Below are 20,937 nucleotides of genomic sequence, written 5' to 3'. Positions count from 1 at the left end.
AAAAAACTTTCTACATTTCTGAACACTGAGGTTTTATCTGCTATGTATTCGCGTTCTCTATGGTTGAGGTACTTTGCGTGGCAAGCCCCCTACGTACATTACCTCCTTTGATCCTCACCACAAACCTATGATACAGGTACAAGCACTATGCCCATTTCACACCTAACCAAACTGAGGTGCAGACTGATGTGAACAGCTGCGAGACCACACGGACGAGCAGAGGGAGGACTTACCCTAAGATTTCCAGGACTTGAAAGCACATTCTCGTAATCCCTTGGTCAGACTTCTCTGGATGGGTTTCAGAGGCGCCAAGGTATTGATCCCCTCAGCCCTCCAGCAGTCTGGCAGGGCCTGGGTGACCACCCACTGCAGAAAAAAGATTAGGAAGCTCTGCTCTATATTATACTTTTTGCCCATAGTTGGACAAAGAAGAAGCTGTCTCCTAGGGCTGAAGTGACTTGCCTAAGGTCATGCAGCTTCTTAAGGCCATAATGGTCCCAGAGTCCAAGAGTCCCAACCACCTGCATGCCTCCTCCCCCTGCGAAGTAGTGTTTCTCCAAGTGTGGTCCCCAGACCAGGAGCATCAGCATCATCTGGGAAGTGTAAGAAATGCAGATGTTCAGGTCCCACCTGGCAAGCTGTTTTAACAAGCCCTGCAGGTGATTCCGTGTTCACTCATTTGAGAACCAGCGCACTAATGCAAGCAGCCCCGATGGCCCTGCCTGCGTGCAGCTCTTGTGCCCGAGCCCTGCTACAGGCTGCAGCTTCTCTGCAAACAGAGATGTCTTACCGGGCTTAGCTTCGAACTAAGCAGAAATTTACATGCTGATTTAATCTTCCTAGGGCTTTCTTTACCTCTCAGGGAAGAGCTGTAATGCCTCAGAACAGAGAAAGTAAATGATGGATAACAGATAAAATATTAAATACTCTTTCCATGCCTTCAACCCACTTTCTGCTAGGGCAGCAAACACGTGGGCATCAGAAAGGGAAGAGAGAACTGACATCCTTGAGCATCTGCTGTATGCCGGGCATCAGGCGTGCAGTGATGCCAGCATACATATTTTGCTCACCCGTCGTCTCATTTAATACAGTGATGCCTGTCTGAGAAATAGGGAAACTGAGGCTCAAGCCTAAAATTGCAAAGTGGCAGTGGTGGCCCCAGGCTCTGTCCCACACACCCTGTGCTCCCGGGTTCCTTGCCCTCCAGCAGGAAAGGTAAAGATCTTAGGACACACTCAGTATCTGGAATGACTGGATTCCAGAACTCTCTGAGCAAGCTCCCAAAACAGATCCGCCTACTCAAAGCCCCCAGGATGCCTAATTCAACAACCTTTTCCTGTGTTCTGTGTTCTCGCTGCACTAGGGAGGGGAGCTGCTCTCAAAGCATAAGAATAGACCAGCCACGAAAAGTGAAACGGCTCAGCTGTGCCTGAGCGCCCTGAAACACTTAGAAATCTATTCTTAACTGGCAGCATCTGTTCCAAGGCAGCGGGCCCTGCGGTGCCAACGCCCCACTAAGCAGCCTTGAGCTTTACTCTTCAGAAGACCAGGGAACTTCTTTGCCACATCTAGAACTTGCGAAATGAACTCCCAAGAGGAAGGAGCACATGAAGATGGTGCTGGTGAGCCACATCCTCCCCATTCCCCAGGGAGAGCTCGCGTTCACGCCATTGGATGCAACGAGGCTCTGAGCTATGATCCAAGTAAAACAAAAAGGATGCTGGCTAACTCAATCACAGAATGAGATGGACACCTGGTTCAAGGTCCGCATTGGGTGTGGATCCACACAGACTTCCTTGTCCGTCCATTTGCCCCAACGCCTGCCAGCACAACCTCTAAACACCCACTTACCGCTCATCCTATTCAGCCACAGGATGGACACACAGTGGTTAACCTGAACCCCAAGAAGAGGGATGCTCTTCCAACACTTGGTCCAAATAGATAAGCTCTGTAGAGAATTCAGCAGGCAAAACACAAATTTTGTCTCAGCCTTTCTCGTGCATGCAAGGAGAAAGCGGTTCTCTACTCTGAGTAATTTTATGCGAATTATATGCTTTTCCCAAAAATGCAGGTCAGTTATTTCTGTAGGGGCCTCAATGGACCATTTTCTCTCTTGTTTGAGGTTAAGTCGGGCCTGGGACTCTGAAAATCTGCATCTAGCCCAAGGGTTACTATTTACTTGTCACTGATGGGACTCCAAGTTCCACTCCCCATTGCCCCTTCCAGGTACATATACCACTACCATGGCTGACTCATAGATTAAAATTAAGAAAGAAGTTATTCAGACATGATGGGCAAAGCCATGTTATTAACTATTGCAGGCCCCTGAAATAGGAGCGATAATGGAAATATCCACAATGGTAGCCACATGCCAAGAAGTCTGGGGCTTCCTCTCTCAACGGACAAAGAAGGGATGCCATGAGCAGCCATGTGAAAAGGTGTTGCGGGGGAGGGCAGGAGCCTTTGCACATTTTGCTCAATTGTTCCATTTTGTATTGTGAAAAAATGTTGCTATGTAATTACAGTCATGTTGGAAATGGTCTGAGCACAATTAAAAATCACTTGGCTAAAGAGGAAATTTTAAAAAGGGACAAATGGTCTAGAAAAGGGTATAGGTGATTAGAAAGGTTAGCTGTGAGGATGGATATGAGAGGCTGTAGGTACACTGTCAGTTACAGCATCCTCTGTGGATTGGGGAGGGGCAAAATTTCTCTAAGAAATGTCTGAGAATGTTTTAGAGTCAGTTAACATTTACCGTCCATAATCTCATGGACTATTTTATTTAATCTTCCCCAAACTATTCATCATTCCCATGTAACACATGAGGACTCTGAGGTTCAGAGTGGTTAATGGGCTATAGCCTGAGATCACAGAACTGACGAGTGGTGTAGTAGGTTTTTGAACGCAAGTCTCTCTTCTTCTAGCTTTTACTGCTTTCTTTAAAGTACCTACAGGGACAAGGCAGGCAGTGCAAGAACAGGGAGCTGCCAGATTTGAGGGAGTCAAAGAAAAGAAGTAAAAGCAATCAACGTATGGCTTCAGTGTTGAGGAGACATTAGAGATTGGCGGGGACTATGACAAAATGGAGAATTATAGACAACCTCTAAAGTGAACAGCTGCTACTGAGAACTGACTAATTGTTACCTTTCAGGAGTGCAGACTCGACTGCCAGGTCTGCTGGTTGTTCAGGAGAAACTAGAAGTCAGATTTTATATAAGCTTTCCCATTTGGTTTAATGTTAGCTCAAAAAATTCTTAAACATCAGATGTTTCATCATTAGGCGAAACAAAACCTATCTACGAACCAAATTCAGCTCATGGAAAACCAGAGATAACCTCAGCTTTTTCTAAACCAGTAATATCAAATTATTAAACTTTATCATAGATAAAAGTTATCACTGAACTTCTATCAGCTCCTTCTTCTTGCAGATGAAAATTGTCATAAACACTAATTGAAATTGTGAATATTAACCCTCATGATAATGTTATTGTAGACATAATTCTATTTCCTACATGGGCCATGTGTAGAAAGAACATGTTGCCCAACCAAGGTTGGAATCCTATTCCTGCTAAGTAGGAGCTGTGTGACCTTAAGCAAATAACTCAACCTTCCTGAGCGTTCAGTTTCTTCATCAGCAAAATGGAGACACTCGTGTCTGAATTACACAGTCAGGATCAGATTTAAATAAGGCGATTATTAGAAGTTATAGTACACAAGGCCTGTGAGAAGGAGCTTGAGCAAGGCCCCAGGGGTTGCCACTGTCCACCCTCCACCCTCCCTTGTCCATGAATTTCTTTTCTTTCAGTATTTGAACAACCAACTTAGAATCCAGCTGATTTCCTCAAGAAGTTAATGTGAAATAGACCCTGAAACTTCTCATTTTGTCTGAGGCAGGCTCCCCTCTACGCTTCTATGCTTCCTTGTCGCATACCTACTGGGGACCTTGTTTGGCAATAGTCTTGCCTTGTTAAGATTTGAAAATGCACGGTCAGGATTGGAGCCTTACCCCACTGACAGGAAAGGCCCAGAGCTTTCCTTCCAGCTGAGGGAGAAACCCGGTTCTTCCCCGCGGTGCCTCTCTCCTGTGAGCTGTTCTCCTACTCGCACACCACCCTTCACTCTGGCTCTCCTGGTCACCAAATGGGGGGCAGTCCCCACAACAAGCAAGTCTTGGACACCAGCTGGGTGTCCTGCAATTTGACTCAATTCTGACACATGCACCCAGAGTCAGCCTCAAATCCCACAGGCAAGCTCAGTCCCACAAGACTGTTCCCCTTCAGATGCCAGTCACAAGCCCAGGTTGTCACCTGTGCTGCTGACCAGCCAGCTCCAGATCCGAGGTTCCCAGAACACCCTCCTCAGCATCCATTAATTTGCTAAAGTGGCTCACAGAACTTGGGGAAACACTTACGTTTATAGGCTTAAGGTATGTGGTATTTACCAGGATATGGTAAAGGATACAGATGGACAGCCAGGTGAAGACATACACGGGGTGAGGTCTGGGAGGGTCCCCAGCACAGGAGCTTCTGCCCTCGTGGAGTTGGGGTGAATGTGGATGTGTTCACTTACCTGGGAGTTCTCCGACCCCCCTGCCATTGGGATCCCGTGAACACTTCCTCACGTAGGCATGACCAATTACGAAGTCAGTTTCCAGCCCCTCTCCCCTCTCTGGAGGGTGGGAGGTGGAGCTGAAAGTCCCAAGCTCCTAGTCATGGCCTGGTCTTTCCAGGGATGGCCCCGTCCAGGAGTCATCCAGAGTCTCCTCATTAGAACGAAAGATGCCCCAGGGCTCTGATCACCCAGGAAGTGACAAGGTTTCAGGAACTGGGGGCAGAGACCAGTGTGTATCTTTCCTATCATCTCTCACCTCCTCTAAGTCTTTGTCAGCTGAAAGCGGGCAGAACACCACGGCTCTTCCATCTCCTTCCTCCCTCAGTGGCTTACACTCAGCGTGTTCTTTCCCACTGTAAACACCAACAATTACAGGAGAGGGCAGGCGATTTGAGTGTAGTTTTTAGTTTTATTTGAGGTTACGTGAATCCCACAGCAATGAAAAATCAATACTGTATTTGGCCAGATAGACATTATTAAAGCACCTGGATTAAATGGAACATAAATAATAGTCCATTGATTTTTTTTATCCAACTCTTTGTAATTTAGTTTACAAGAAACAGAATTATTTTTAATGCACCAATGCTTTACTAGGCTGAGTATATTCTCCAACATTTTATATGAATTTATGTTTCATCATCTCATCTTATTCTGTTTGTTTTTACAGATGTGTGTAAGAAAAGAGGTTTATAAAAATTTTCCTTCTCTTTTTTGCTCTCTGGTTCCTAATTGGATGCTTGGTTTTAACCATGAATACCTCCTATAAGGGTTACAGAGGCATTCAAAACATTGACTTTTGCTAAAAGATGCAATTATTGAGTATTAGTAAATACTGTAGGAATCATCTTTTAAAATCTGATCATGGAGATTAAATGACTTCTGATTCTGAAGCTACCCGATGCTTGAGTGTCACCTTATGCAGGAATTTCCAATTCCAGGCCAAATAAGACTCAGATAAGCGCCCATGATTGACAGTGACATACTAAAATTCACAGCTGCTGACCGCAGTCTCAGATCACATTCAATAACAGAACGTAAACTCGCTCAGCGCTCAGCGATGCCCAGTCCTCAGGTGGATTCCATCTCGAAGGTCCTCTCTCCCATAAGCACTGAGGATGCAAAGACAATTATCGGGAAAATGCCAATTATGCCAATAACAGAACAGCATGAATTAGCATAATTGGTCAGCAGCTGTGAATGATAAACAGCATGAATTAGTCTCCCTTCCCCAGCCATTTCCAAAAGGATCTGTTCGTAACAGGTTTCCTATCTAAAGGTGTGATCGCAGAGCAAACTTCATGCACATACGATTGGTTTTTGGCAGAGTGAAGCCAAATGATACTAAAATAAGGTAAGAATGGGGAAGACATGCAGATGCACCTATCTGCCAGGCCACTTGTTCAGCCCGGCCTGCGCCAGCGCACACAAGTAGGTCATTGAAAGTCAGCGCAAAGCGGGGCAGCTCCCCTGGCAGGAGCCGTTAACCTGCAGGAGGAATCTTGCAGACAAGTGATACGTTTTAGCCGAGCAGCTGTATATTTTATTTATGAATTGATAGAAGCATAGAGATATATGGGGAGAGGAATGCATATAATATTATCCTTAAACACACTCCAAAATAAAGATAGATAGGAAGAGAGATTTATACCCATACATCTTCCAATTTAAAGGGCCTCTTCTCCCACCATCTCCAAAAAAAGAAAAAGGAAAGAAATCAGAGCTCTAATGACAGCTCTGGGGCCTTAGTGTCGTTAGCGTCTTCTATTCTGTCTGCCAGCAGGTGTTCCGCCCCAGGCCCCTGTCTCGGTTAAGAGCACCTATGCTGCAAGGGCCATCAAGGCACAGAGGGATCCAGGCTCACACATGCCACTTGGCCCAAGGCACCGGGGGTCTTGCATTTTGGAAAAGAGGTACTAAAGGGGGCAGGTGTCTCTTCCTAGGCGTCCACTTAGGTGAGAACCCCATTTTAGACAGTGGAACATGTGTTTGCTTAGAGTCCTGGAATGCAAGATCAGGAAGGAAACTTCGAGGTCCACACCCCTCATTTTACAGCTCTGGGACATCCCCCAGCCCCAAGGGCTGCTCAGCGGACACAGGAAAGCTGAGAGGACCTCCACGTGGCCAGCAGGAGGCAGGATATAGCAGAAAGAATATGGGCTCTGGAACTGGGCCGAGTCGGGTTCAAATCCCAGATGTATGAATGGAGCCAAATTCCCTAACCTTTCTGGTGCTCAGTTGACTCACTTGGTCAGTGGAAATTATAGTGTGAGCCCACAGCTGTCAGCAGGAGTTCAGAAATCCAGTGCCCTGAAAAGCAGAGGAGTTTCCTGGTTCATTTGGCGGCAGAGCCAGCCCAGACTGAACTCACTTGGAGGTGACACCTGACCGGAAGTGATGAGGCCACACATTGTCATCATCTATCCCAGGGCAGCTGAGCCCCACCCCAGGGGCTGCAGGGGCTTCTCTGGCTCTGTGTCCTCCTCCCACGTGCTCAATGGAGGGGCTTCTGCTGCTTCTCCGCCCCCAGCCCAGGCCTGCTGTTCCGGCTGGAGTGGCAGGTTAGGCGGGGAAGGAGCAAGAGGATGGCTCCTGTCTGTAGGAGCAAAGGGAATGTGGGTGAGAGGCCCCTCGGGCCACATCCCTCGTTGCTTTGGAGCACCCGTGTGGGCGACAGTCCCTCCAGCTGGACTCACTTGCAGCTCATATTGGCTCAACTGCAAAATTTCACTTTGGCATTTCCTGACTTTTTTTCCCTTTTAGATGGGAAATAGGACAGTGGAAAAGGAAGAGATTCAGCTTGTAGCTTCATGAAATGTTGTCATTCTATAAAAAAAATAGTTAATTTGAAAGAAAGAATGGTATCTCAGAAGAAAAAAAAAATCAAAGTAACACTGCAAAAAATTCTTCCAGACAGACTCTTTAAACCTGCCCCATCCTTTTTGCCTCTGCTATTGGGTGGTTTTAGGTTGGGTTTGCGCTTCAGGCCCAACAGCTCCCCCTCCTGCCTCCTGAACACTGCCCGCGAGGCCGCACAGCCAGCCCTCTGGGTGGGTGGAGAGGACGTTTGGCTCTGGTACATGGTCAGGGCCAGACTCACAAGTGGGCAGAGTGAGGAATACGATGTGTGTGGCAGGGGGCAGAATCCTGCTCAAAATAAGCTCTGCCACCTGGCCTTCTGCCACCCGAGCTGCTCTCCCGTGAGGCCAGAGGGTGTTAGTCAGCAGGAACCATCTAAGGCAAACAGCACTGGGTGAGACTGAGCCTCAGCAGCTTAGCGCTTTGGTGAACAGACACTGACAGCCAAATCCCGTGGGAGTGGATGCTGCAAAGCTGGGGATGGAACTGGGTGTGAGGCCAAGCCTCCTTGTGAGGCACCGCTCAACGGGAGGGGACAGGGTGTGAAAGACAAGCTTCACCAACCTCCTCGTTCCCCAGGTCATTTTCAGGCAAGTCAGCATCCTCCTGTTCCTAAGGCACCTGCAGGGCTGGCGGAGCAGGCTTACGGGCTTCCCCAACCGGGGCTCTTCTGTCCTCTGGTGAATGCGTGACACTCCAGTTCACATGCAACAAACATTTTTTGAGCATCGGCTGTGTGCCAGGTCCTGGTCTAGGCAATGGGAAGAGAGAAACAAAGTATAGCCCTGACCTTGAGGGACTCAAAGCTTTCACCTACCGAGAGACGTCTGGGCAACATGATTTTATTGGTTTTCAAAGTAGGTTCTGTGGAACATGGAGTCTGGGAGATAGGAGAGGTAAGGGGACTAGGTTCTGGGTCTATCTAAATTTGAGAAACACTGCTGACTTCACGTGGTTAGAAGGGTCTTAGCAATAAAGAGATATGCTTAATTTCCATGACTTATTTGGACGCAGAACGCACTTATCATGTAATATGTCTTAACACCCTAAGGTATGTATCCTCCGTAAAACAAACTTTGAGACCCAACCCCTCGGCTTCATTTCTGCCAGGTGTGCTTCACGATTCAGAGTTTGGCAGGGGGGGATGTTAGCAAGGTAATCTAGTACACCCCTTTTCTGTGCCATTTGTAGTGGCTGAGGGCTTCTTCAGAGAGGAAACAGAGAAGACCAGGCTCCATTGGACAGCAAGACCTGCCAGCAGGGTCTGAGGACAAATGGTTTCTCATTGAACTCTGGAGTCTGGGACCACGTGACCAGATTCCTATTTGTTTCAGCCATATTCATCCCTTCCCTCATTTATTTAACAAAAAAATGTGGATTGAGCACCAACTCTGCAAGCAGCTACATTGGAAACTGGGCATTCTCTGTTATCCAGGAACTTGCAGTCTGCCAGGTAGGGTGGGGGAGGCCTGGCCAGTTAGCAAGTGATTTGAAGCTGTGATAAATGCCATGATTAGAGGACCACACACCCTGGTTTTCCTGGGTCTGTCCCCATTACACCTGTTGTCTGTGTATAACATGTGCAGATACCCCCTTCACTCCCATCAGTGTCCTACTTTTTGAGAATAGATTACATGACCCCTAATTGTAAAGGGTGAGTCTGTGGAAGTCCAGAGGAGGGAGGGCCGGGAAGCCTTCTCAGAGGAGCTGGCACTTGAGTTGAGTCCTAAACTGAGGAGGAGGAGGTAGCCAGGGACAGTGGTGGAGTCACACTCAGGTGGAGGAAATAGCAAGTGGGAGGAACGAAAGAAGACAGGACCCAGCACATGCAGTGACATTGAAGGAGGCAGGAGGCAGGTCTCAAAGGGCCCAGCTGCATCGTGCTGAGGAGTTTAGACTCCTCAGGGCTGTGGGAAGCCTTTGATGGGGTTGTAGGCAGGGAAGTACCATGATCCAGTCAGCGTCACAGAAGAACTACTCTGGCTGTGAATGGGAGTGGAGGTGGGGCAGTGAGCTGGGGCTGGTCAGCTGAGCCCCTAGACCAGTGAGGAGACTGTGGCAGCCACCCAGGGGAGAGGTGCTAGCAGCCTGGGTAAGGGCAGCAGCTGTGAGCTGGAGAGACATGGATAGTGGATGGTTAGATGGATGGATGGATGGATGGATGGATCAATGGATGGTTGGATGGATGGATGGATGAACAGGGAGTTCTTTAGCTGATTGATTGACTGTTTGGCTGTAGTGGGAAAGGGAGAAGAGAGAGGTGGAGGTCAGGCCCATGCATGAGCATGAAAGTGGGTGATGGAGGCTTCAACAAGCCAGGGAGCAAAAGGGGAGGATCAGGTCTGGGGGAGAGGGAGAAAAGGAGGTCAATTTTGGCCTAATAAATGTGGAGTGTCCTTGCTGTGTCTTGGTCTTTTCCATAGCTTCAGGGCTGAAAGGGTAAAGACAAAGGGACATTTTTTAAAAATGATTCAGAAACATTCTTGAAACTGAATGAAACAAAAAGCCAAGTCAAAGTGTACAGAGCAGCCTTGTTACTGGCACGACGTGTCACTGGCTGTTGTTTGGAAGGCAGTGTCTTGAGCCTCCAAGACCAAGCTCCTCTGTTTGGCCCTACAACAGAGCGGGTGTAGACAAGGGCCCCGTACGCATCCCTCCCACCCACCGTGAGCACAGAACCATCCGCTTCCAGCCTGGGCTACCACTGACGGCCCAGCTGAGCAGACCAGCTGTTATCAAGTGGTCTCAGTCCTTTGTCAGGCTGAGGCAGGTTTACAGTCTGACAATGGAATGCTCTCGAAGCCATTCACCGGCCCCCTGACGGATGATCCACCAGCAGGGTCAGTTCTTTTGTCACTGCTTCCTCATCATCCTGGGCCCATCGTGCAGGTTGGATGAGGGCAGAGGCAAAGGGATTTAGTTTGCTTTTGCCCAGAGAAGATCAGAGCTTTAAATTGCCATGGCAGCCCTTGGATCTTCCAAGGTCGTTTGAAGTTCTGTATTTGATTATCCAACCATTTTTGGCTTTAGGTTCTTGGTTCAAGGCTTATTAATGTTATTCATCTTGGTCAGAGTCTGAGAAGTAAAATGACTACATGTCTGTAGTGATCCTACTCTTTCTAAGCAAGAAACAAGAAAAATTTCTTCATGGAACATCGCTGTCACTAGGGCTGTGCTCGGTAGTGATGCTGTACTGGGAGGCGGCCCCTCTCTAGCGGTGATGAAATCATCTCACTCACACTGTCCGGTTCAGGGACTGGAATGAGCTCCATGTCTGGAGCCCTGAGCCATCTGCAGACTTCTCATTGTAATTCAGAGGGCCAACCTTTACATGTAAAGCAAGAAAATCCCAAATTCAAGTTTTATTTCATAAGTCGTTACAATGACCCAAGGCCAAGGTAAACCTTTCAAAGAAAGCCTAGAAAGAATTCTTGGCCCTGAAAATGCAAATAAGTAGAACATGAACCATGTATTTATATTTTACTTAGCAGTCCCAAGAAACCTATGGGCATTTGGATTTCATAAAGTGTGATGTCTTTTTTTGGATTTGTTATAACGGGAGTCTAGGCTTAGCTTTTTTTCCTTGCTCTCTCTGTGTATAGATGAAATTACAATCATCATAATCAAGCATTTAAGCAAACAAAAATAATCATTTGAAAGCTATTTTCCATAAGCTCTTTAGTTCTCAATTCACTATAATTCTGTTCAGAAGGAAATGCTCCATTTTTTCCTATTGTAGTACTGTCAGCAGTAGGAGAAATGACCGCTCCTCCACATATAAAACTAATTCCATTTCAGCTTTTCTGAATAAAAACAAATCGATCAAAAGCCTAAATTTGTTTTTCTTTCAAGAAGACATTTTTTGGTACAGGCCAGAATCTTCTGGAGAACACCATCCTAGTTATACTTAAGTGTAAGCACTTGTAATTTTGAGCCCTCCTGGAAAAACCAAATCATTTGTCTCTGGGAAATTTTTTAATCTCTAAAATCCCCTTTGGCATCCACTTCATGTGAATTCTCCTCTTAACCCAGGCCATTCCTAATTAAAATGCAAAGATCTATAGATACAACGATTCTATAAACTAACTCACTATTATTCCATTACCACTGAGGGACAAGGGGCTGAGCAGAAGAAGGAAAAATGACTGTACCGGGCTGCACGAAAAGCAGCAACGGGAATCGTTTCAGACCCTGAGGGAAGAGCTATAGAGTCAGCGCCTACAGCGTAGGCAAGGAGACAGAGAATTTGCAAGGATAAATCAAAACAATGGGCGATCCGCTCCAGGTTCTTCTTTCAACTTCAGTAACCTGTGAATCATAGAAAAGAGACAAAATCACAAGAGAAGCTCCCATTGGGCAGCACAGCAAGAGAAGCACCCAGAGTAGAAAGAAGGGGTGAAAGGATTTTACCTTCTGGTGCATAACACACTTTGATGCTTGCATCTTGACAGCCTTTTTTTTTTTCTTTTTTTTTTTTGTCATCACGTAAATCACAGTTTGCTTTATTAACAATCTTCTAAATTGGCAAAGCAAAAACTTTTGCCCAAGGTATGAGCTGGCCAAGCTGCAGGTCAAGCATGGAATAGGACACGCTATCAGCTTGGCCCCCTCCTGCAGGTCAGTGCTGGCTGCCCATATAGAGTTGCCTTGCTGGGCATTCCTGGGCCTCCCCTGCTCGCCAGCAGTTGTCTTCCGTCCCCCGCCGGCCCAGTTCCCAGGACAGAGAGGGACCTGAGAGATGGAGAATTTTGCTGATGCACACCTCATGAGGTCCAGACAGAGGGGAGCCACATTTTGCTTTCAGACTTCTGATGACAGGGGCTATAATGACTCAAAGGTGACCTGCAGTGGCACCAGTCTCACAGTTTATCAGACACTGAAGTTTTATGCTAAAGAGTCTAGAGTTAATCTGAGTAGTTTGCTTCCTGGAGGAAACATCAGAAGATGCCATTCTGACGCTTCTCAGCAGTCCTTGAAATCCGAAGTGATGGCCTTCCAGCTCCAGTTGGATCTGGAGCTGTATCCCTAAACCGGGAAGAATCAGTGGGAGAAAAAGACTATCACGCCACAGTCCAGAACAATGCAGCCTTCGCCTGAGCAAGAACACTCTGCGAGGCCCCAGCTGAAAGGACGGTTGGGAGCCAGAGGGGATGTCACCAGGCAGTAACCCTCGGTGATTGGCAGACCCACGGCAGTGCCTGAACTGAGATGTCTTGGCCTCCTTTCACATCATCAGATTTCCTCCAAGGGCTCTGAATGGCATCAGGAGCCCTGCGGCCCTCCAGCAGCCCACAGAGGGAGCCTGGAATGCTTGGCCTGGCCGCCTGCAAATCCTCAGGAAGGTCCTAGATTCTCTGTGTCCAGGAGCACTGTTCACATGGGCAGGGCCTCGCCATAGCTCTCAGGCAGGTCCTGAGGTTAATCAAGGCCCCAGCCCTTCCCTACCACTACCACTCCAGGGCACACACATGCCTTCTTATGCAAACACTCTTAAAATCAGCAACAGAAAAAAAGAAGCTCAATTAGGAGAAAATGATAACAACTAGCATTCAGTCAGCAGATGGCACATGGAATGCAAAAATTCCCCAACTTCCAAAATCACCAACTTTTGAATGTTCTTGGCCTCCCTTTTGTTGGTTGAAAGAGGAGAATCTTTCGGTTCTAGGCACGTTTCTAACCTCTATAATCCAACCTCTCCTGGGGTCTGGGTTATAAATCACATCTCACTCCCTCAACTGCGTATTCATTTCCTAAAATGCTCAAAACACGACAGCTCGTGAGTAGAACCTCAACACTGTAGTAGAGAGAAAGGGGGAAGGGAGAGATCTCGGCTCCTCCTCCGTGGTGTCCCTGCTGTCTTCTCCTCCTCTTCTTTTTCCTCAAGGAACCGGATACATGGGACAAAATATTAAAACTCCAGCCATTGCAAATGGAAGTCTCCAGTAAACTCCCCCATGGCAAATCTTTTCTACCAAATGGTGGGTAATTCTGCTCCCAACCCAAGCCATGAATCATGCCACAAAGTTCCTGGGCTGCTGTCACCTACTGGGTTGACGGCCTCAGGTATGATTGGGGCTGAAGCAGCCTCAGAGAATGCAGAAGAGTGAAGGTCTTTTCCAAGAGGCCCCTCTGAGGACTTTTTCCGAGGCCAGGGCTCTGCATGCTGTGCTGAGCTCCAGAGTCAAAGCGAGCGGGAGTTGGGCTGGCAGTACTGCAACCTGAGTTCACGTCCTGGCTTCACCACTTCCCAGCTATGTGGCCATGGGCTGGCTCCTCTGCCTCAGTTTCCTCACCTACAAACTGGGGATAATGATACAGCTACCTGCCAAGATTAAAGAAAATTATTCATATAAAGTGCTTAATGCAGAGCTTTCAACATAATTAGTGTTTTGAAAATGCTTAATGCTGTTAGTGTTGCAATTTTGAGTCAGAGCAGCAGAGGGGCATGAGCTTGCTTTTTTTGATTCTAACCCAGGTCAGAAACTCAATGATATTTGCATAGAATTTGAAATTGGGGGGCCAGAATAGCAAGAACTCATCCACGCTGTAAAAAGGCCCATTGACATCAGCACATATTTACCTTCCATATTCCTATTTGTAGTTGATCAACAGTGATCTCAGGGGTGTTTGAAACCTCTTAGAGCCAAAGGGTGCAACTATCTCTATCACTCCTATTGTCAGCAGAAAGTTTTACTAGATTTGGCAGATTACCAGTAAGTGATCACTTCCAGGAGAGGTGGGGGAACCCCTGAGAGCATGGCTGAAGAGCAAGCATCCTCCCACCACTGGGGAGTGCTTCCCATAGGCTTCATGTCTTTGTCCAGGCATCAGTGTCCTACTAGGTTAGGTGGAAATCTCCTTAGATCTAGTTTCCTTAGCAAACTCCAGTTCCTAAGATTCAGTTCATGCTGGAAACGTCCTCAAGGTAATCATATTTCTGAGAAACTGCCAATTCTCCCTACTCATGACCCTCATTGGGTCATAGAGGGATGTAAATGGGGGCAAGTTCTCCATCCTGCTAAAATGTTTAGAGAGGAATTCTGACTGAAGGTCACAATCCAGTCAGCCTTCCCAATGCCTGAGAGTGATTTCAAATTGGGTTTCAAAAAGAGGCCAAGAGGCAAATCCCACAGAAATTTCTGGAGCTGGCATTAAATGAGTCTTTCACTGAACTCCCAGCAGCGGTTGGATATTAACAAAGAGAAAAGAACAATTATCGTTTGGGACTCTGAGTGCCACTTTATGTCACTTTAAAGAATGAATAGACTTCCAGCTCACTCAGCTGGCTGCTCACAATTACAAAGCAATGGTAAATAATCGCGGCAAATGGAAGGTTTGATTTAGGAGAGTGAAATTGTATGACGACTCAGTGCTTTCTCTTCCTTCTCCATGGCAATGAAGACAGCTCCTGCCACTGGTTTGGCTTAAGTTCAAATCTGCGACTTACCAAAAAAAAAAAGTCCCTGGAACTGTTTATTAAAGCAGATGCACAAACACAGCAAATCTACCAAAACACTTCTTATTATTTTTACAAGGAGAGAATAATCATATCATGAGACATGGTTTAATTTGCTCTCCAGTGGTTTTATTTAGCCAAAGGATCATATTTGTCAATGCCAATACCACTTTTGAGTGGTTTTAATAGAAAGTGCGTCTTTCCGTTTTCTCAGCCATCAGTTTCCGAGCCCGCCGTCTGAGATCTACCCTGAGAAGCTGTGTTGGCACGGTGATATGAGTAGAGCTCCTCTCCTTTTGCACCCATAATTCGCCTGAAGGGGAGGGCAGGTTTTATACTTGCTCTGAAAGGGGTCTAGACCCCGAGCAGTGCAGACTTTGATCTAGGGGCCAAAAGCATCTTATCCAAACATGCATTCATTTAATCTTGCAACTCAAGAGTGACAGGCCCTTCCAAAGTGGTTTGGGAGGACCGAGGGCACAGGATTGGGGCACACAGCAGGGACTTGCAGATATGCTCAAGGAGCCAGTTATCTGTGATACCCAGTCTCGGGAGAGAGGCCTTGCCTCTCAGAGAGGCAGGCGGGCAATGTAAAGCTTTCCTAATGCAGGCAGTCTCCTCTCGGAGAGTGAGGTTTTGTATACGGGAAAGCACGAGAGCAAACAAGAGCTGCCCTGGGGAGATGCAGACAGGCTGAAACCCATGGCTGAGGTTTTTCCCACCTTTCCTTAGGCCGGTGCAGCTGCCCATCTCTCACACTCCTGTCTCGAAGGCCCCCATCCAGCGTCCTTTCCCATGACTTTATTTCTTGCCAACTGAATCCCAAGTAAGGTTCAGGTTTCATATAATACCCTTCCCCAAAGAATTTTCATGTTAACAGAAAACCCTAAATCCTTTTCAGGTCTCCATTCAATTCAACAAACATCAATTGAGAGGACTCATTTCCGGCTACTGGGCATTAAGCACACTGCAGATACAAAAAGGAACGAGACAATGTTCCTCCTAACAGAAGAGGAGATATATAGTCGAATAATTCTGCTATGTTATGATTAATGTAATCAGAGAGGTGTGAATGAAGGCCTGTGGGCATCCAAGTGAGAAATTCTCTAGTTGGGGTATAAGGAGAGTGACAAAGAGGTATTACTTGAAATGAACTGTAAATCTATTAGGATTATGTCTGGCTGCATATAACCAAAAAAATCCAAATAAAAATGGCTTAATCAAAATAGAGATTTTCCGTTCATGTAAATAAGTCCAGCATTATACAATCTACAACTGGTAACAGAATTCCATGATATCGTCAGTATTCCTATGATTCCTACCTTTCTCCTCTACCATCCTTAGTATAAGTTTCTACATAAGCCAAAATGGCTGCTGGAGCTCCAGACAGCTCATTCAAGATCCAGGCAATAAGGGAAAATGGGCAAAACTGATATTCTCTCTAAGGAGCGTCTCTAGAAATTCTACCCAACAAACTTCTTCATTTCGTTGCCCATCCATCTGCTGAAGAAATAGAACCTCCTTCTATTGTAAGGAGGAAAGGGAGCCTGGATATTGGGTAAGCAAATAGCAATCTGTCCCACAGGCTTTAAAGAACAAACAGGACTTCTCAAAAGACAAAGTGAGGAAGGACCTTCCTGGTAATGGAGACAGAGCATGCAAAGACAAAAGTTAGGAAGGTACTTGGTGGATATGGGAACTGTGAGTAGCCTAGAAAGGCCTTCCGTGTCAATCTTAGTAAACCAACCTTGTTTTCTAAGTCAGTGGATTCTCTAACATTAGGTTGTGTGTTGTGGTTATTACCGTGCACAGGAACCCTTTTGTTTGGCTGGAATTTTGTGTGGAACCCCGAGATGGAAAGCTGAAAGCAAAGCAGCTGTGGTTCCTGTGGGAGTGGAGCAGGAGAGCTGTACTTTAACAATCAGAAGGGAGAGCGTCGTCAGGCCTGGGAGACCAGTGATGGAAGATCAGTGGGACTTCAGAGGCACAAACGGCTGAGCTGTCTGAGTGGATTGGGGATTTCCAAGTGCCAAGAAAAGCTGTTCAAATGGGAGGAAGAACAGATGCAAAGACCCAGAGGGACAGTGATACATAAACAGGAATCAGTGCTTAATTTCATTTTTCAGAAACTAAGTCTTGTGAAAGAATGTGGGAATAAGGTTGGAAAGAGAAGGGGGCGGGGCCAGGGAGGGCAGGGAAGTTCAGCTATCTAGCCAAGGACGCGTCCTCTGATCTCACCGCATGGCGGTACGTGAGTGGCAGTCATGCTTTTGTACTCCTACTTCTTTTAATAATAAGCAGGATACACCTGTAATCTGGGTGCTCAATGCACATAGGCCCATTGATAAAACGCAGGATCTGTGAGACCTGAATCTGGATCCATGTGCATCTAAAAGGCAAAACCTCACAGAAAGGCTAAGTCCGCTACTCATCACCTTTGAAACCAGTCCCTGGTGCCTCCCCTGCCAAAGCAATTGCAACCTAACTCTCTAGGTCCCTAGTGACACAACCACCTCGTCCTTAAGTCAATGAATCCTGGGAACTTAGGACCCCAAGGAGAGACAGCGCTGGTGTACACTCTGCCTCCCCTATGACGCTCTCTCTCTGTCTATACTTCGGGACTATTGATGTGGCAGATGCTTTAGAAATATGATTTGCAAGCCATAGGAGGCTACCTATATGGGTCATAGAATCATTTAACCAACTCAAGACCAGCATTTATAAAAAATGCAATAGTAGAGAATACTGCATTGGTTAGGACAGAATCGACTATACTGTGGTAACAAACATTTCCCAAATCTCAGTGGCCCATTAAGCAGTTTTATTTCTCTCCCACTTAAAGGCTGCTAAGGATGTGGGTGACCCTCTAGAGCGACTGTCCTCCCTGTGGTAACTCAGTGCTCCAGGCGGCTTTGATCCGCAGCTCCACTATCTCAACCTGAGGCCTCCTTGGGTCTCTGTAGCGGGGAAAGAGTCAGCTGGGGGGTTGCATGCTGGCTCCCTATGTTTCAGAGTAGAAGTGACAGTAGTCCCTTATGACCACAGGACATCAGCCAGAATTAGTCATTTAGTCCCACCTACATCAAGGATGCTGATGTACCTACTTCAGGTACCAGAAAGAGGAGGAGAACTGGATACTGGTGAATACTAGCTATGTGCAGTGTAAGCATAATGGAAGACGGAGAACGGAATCGAATAGAATAGGAGTAGATCCAAGCGCATCACAGAAGCATTTCTAGTTTTGTGTGTGTGTGGTTGAGCAGATGTTGGGGCATGTACTGAGCAGCAATTGTAAAATGTATTTCCAGGTAGGGGTTAGAGGTGAAAAAAAGTTTGAAAGTGACTACATCTCAGAGAAAAATGCTCCTGGAGAGGAGAATGTGATTATTTATGACATGTGACCCTATGACAACAAAGGACTCCTCTTGTGTCTGCTCAGCCAAAGGAAATAGAGTTTCTAAACTCTCCTGAATGGGCTTCATTCCATAGCTCAAAAATAACCCAATGTCACAAACCTCCATTCCTGTACCCGTAGCACACTCAGTGGGTTACAGCAGTCAGCATTGCTGAGGGTTATGTGTGGGTGAGAGAGTGTGTGTGAGCTTTGTTTTCCTCAAAGAGCCACAGGGCATGCGTTCTACTAAGGAGTTGCTGAAGGTTCAAGAAGAGAGGTGTCCATAGAGTATAGGAAAGTTAGAGCTGCCTCAAGGACAGCTAAGGCCCAGAGAGACAGACATGATGATGAGAAAGGGCTGCTGCAAGGTGACATTGAACACCCGATGCCCAACATGAACACAGCACCTTCTGAGTAAGCACCTCCTTCCTGACAGGTCTTTCCTGTGCCAGGACCTCGTAATATAAGTGCTTGATTGAAATCCTGCTGTCACGAAACAATGAGCCTCCCTGGGTACCACCGTGTAGGGCACTGCTCCAAGAATAGAAGGGAATCTTCTGAGAGAAACTTTGCAATATCTTTCCTGGGTCTCCAGCAGCAGCACAAGAAATATTATGAACTCTGCAGGGCATGTGGTGGGTGTTTCATGAGTAAATTGACTTAGGGATGTTTGAAGTATATTTCTAATACTTATAACTCCTCAAGGGACACAGTGAAAAAATAATAATGTTAACTAACATTTACTGAGTTCTTGTTATGTGCCTGGAACGATGCTAAAAATTCTATCTATTTTTAACTCACTTAGTCCTCTCCCTTAGAGGTTACTATTGTAAGCTATTTTTATTTTATGGGTGATGAAAATGAGGCTCAAAGAGCTTAGGAAATTTGCCCAGTCATAGATAATAAGTGGCAGAGCTATGATTCAAACCCAGCCTGTCTGTCTTTTTAACTACTACTAAAAAATAAACAGAAGACTTGGGGTTATTCAGAAATAGCAGGAAGTTATAGGCTGAATTGTTTCCTCAAAAAAAAAAGGTGTGTTGAAGTCCTAACCCCCCAGTACCTCAAAATGTGACCTTATTTGGAAATAGGTTCAAGGCAGATATAATTAGTTAAGCTGAGGTCATGCTGGGAAAGGGTGGGTCCCGAATCCAATATGAAGACAATCATGTGAAGACACAGAGCGAACAGCATGGGAACATGGAGGTAGAGATTGGAGTGAAGCAACTACAAGCCAAGGACCACCAAGGAGTGCTGGCCATCACCGGAAGCTAGGAGAGTAGCATGGGACAGATTCTCCCACAGAGCCTCAGAAGGAGCCATCCCTGCCAACACCTGGATCTCAGACTTGTAGCCTCCAGAACTCTGAGACAATGCATTTCTGCTGTTCTGAGCCGCCCAGTTCGTGATGGTTTGTTACAGCAGTCCTGGGAAATGAACACACACGGTAATTGCAAACTCTAAATAATTACCTAACTGGATCTAACAGAGCATCATGGGCTTCCATAATAAGGAGAAAATCGAGGTCCAAAGAGTTTGAGAGAATTTGCTCAAATTGAGAAGCAGTCACAGCAGCCAGAACCTCAGCCATCTGTGTTAGGTGTCTGCTGTCTCCCTCCCCGTGAAAGTATCAATGGCGGTCTCCTCCTTAACTTCATATTCTGAGAATTCTGAACCATAGTGTCCACACTGCAGTTGCCAGTGCAAAAGTGACTGTTTCTATTTCCCAAAGGTACTCCCAAAGATGAGTACAATTATGCATCCCCATGGGCTCCCTGCCCAAGCCCACACGAGGACTGGTCCCCCCCAGGCTCACACTCCATTCCGAGAGGCAAGGGTAGGACGCGGCCCCATGGGGTACTGGATGAGCCTGAGAGCTTGGGCAGTGCTGACCGCCTCCGTCTGAAATATGAATTCTGGAGCCAAGGCTCCAACTCTCACAAGACCGCATCCACTCAGTTTGGGGAGGAGAAATCAAATAGAAATTTCCCCCCAAACCAGAGTGGAGACCTGGAGCAGAGTTACTTCTCAGAGCTCAGTTCAACATGCTTCCAGGGAGGCAACCCATAAAGGCCTGTCGCCAAAATCTTAGTAAGCTCACAGAGAGGGCCTGGGTCTGGGTGGCACTGCCCCTAACCAGAAGGCCACCAAAAGACAAGACTCATTCCATGTAAGCAGCAGCAGCATTTTCCTCCAAAATTATTTTCTCTCAAAATAACTTGAGCCAAATGTGACGTTCAATATGGTACAAATGGATTTCAGCTACCTCTGATAGGCAGCAAAGATTCCTACAAATCTTTTGATCCCATCCTGTGTCCAAAGGGAAGAGTTTCAAGGACACAATAGTAGGAGGAGAAGCAATAGTAATAAGAGTAAAAGTAATGTTATTGTCATTATTATTATTATTGCACTGTGCAGCTCACAGATGTGGCACCTCCACATCCAGAGTCCTTCAAGAGACCGGACACCATTCTGCTCTGCATCATTTAGACCACTGGTTTTCAGGGGATTGTTAAAATGCAGATTACTAGGCTCCACCCCAGGGGGTCAGGTTTAAGAGCCAAGGAATCTGCATTTTAACAAGCATAACAGGGGATTAGGATGCAGATTGTCAGGGACC

At 46.6% G+C, this 20,937-nt stretch overlaps 1 protein-coding gene across 4 annotated transcripts in view; it reads left to right on the top strand.

The window, feature by feature from the left end:
* The window catches only part of SLC9A9 (solute carrier family 9 member A9), a 511,594-nt gene that overhangs the window by 476,312 nt on the left and 14,345 nt on the right, over window positions 1-20,937 (top strand). The window contains exon 15 of one of the 4 annotated variants that reach the window (XR_011527597.1): window positions 16,736-19,284. The exons of the other annotated variants lie outside the window; for them this stretch is intronic. The gene's annotated coding sequence lies outside the window, so the exon portion shown is untranslated. Of the gene's footprint in view, window positions 1-16,735; window positions 19,285-20,937 lie in introns of those variants that run through there. 4 annotated transcript variants of the gene reach the window in all.

The sequence above is a fragment of the Equus przewalskii genome, chromosome 15 (assembly GCF_037783145.1).
Source record: "Equus przewalskii isolate Varuska chromosome 15, EquPr2, whole genome shotgun sequence".
In the NCBI taxonomy this organism is placed as follows: Eukaryota; Metazoa; Chordata; class Mammalia; order Perissodactyla; family Equidae; genus Equus; species Equus przewalskii.
Note: the sequence above shows the minus strand (reverse complement) of the source record. Positions and strands in the feature narration are given on the sequence as shown.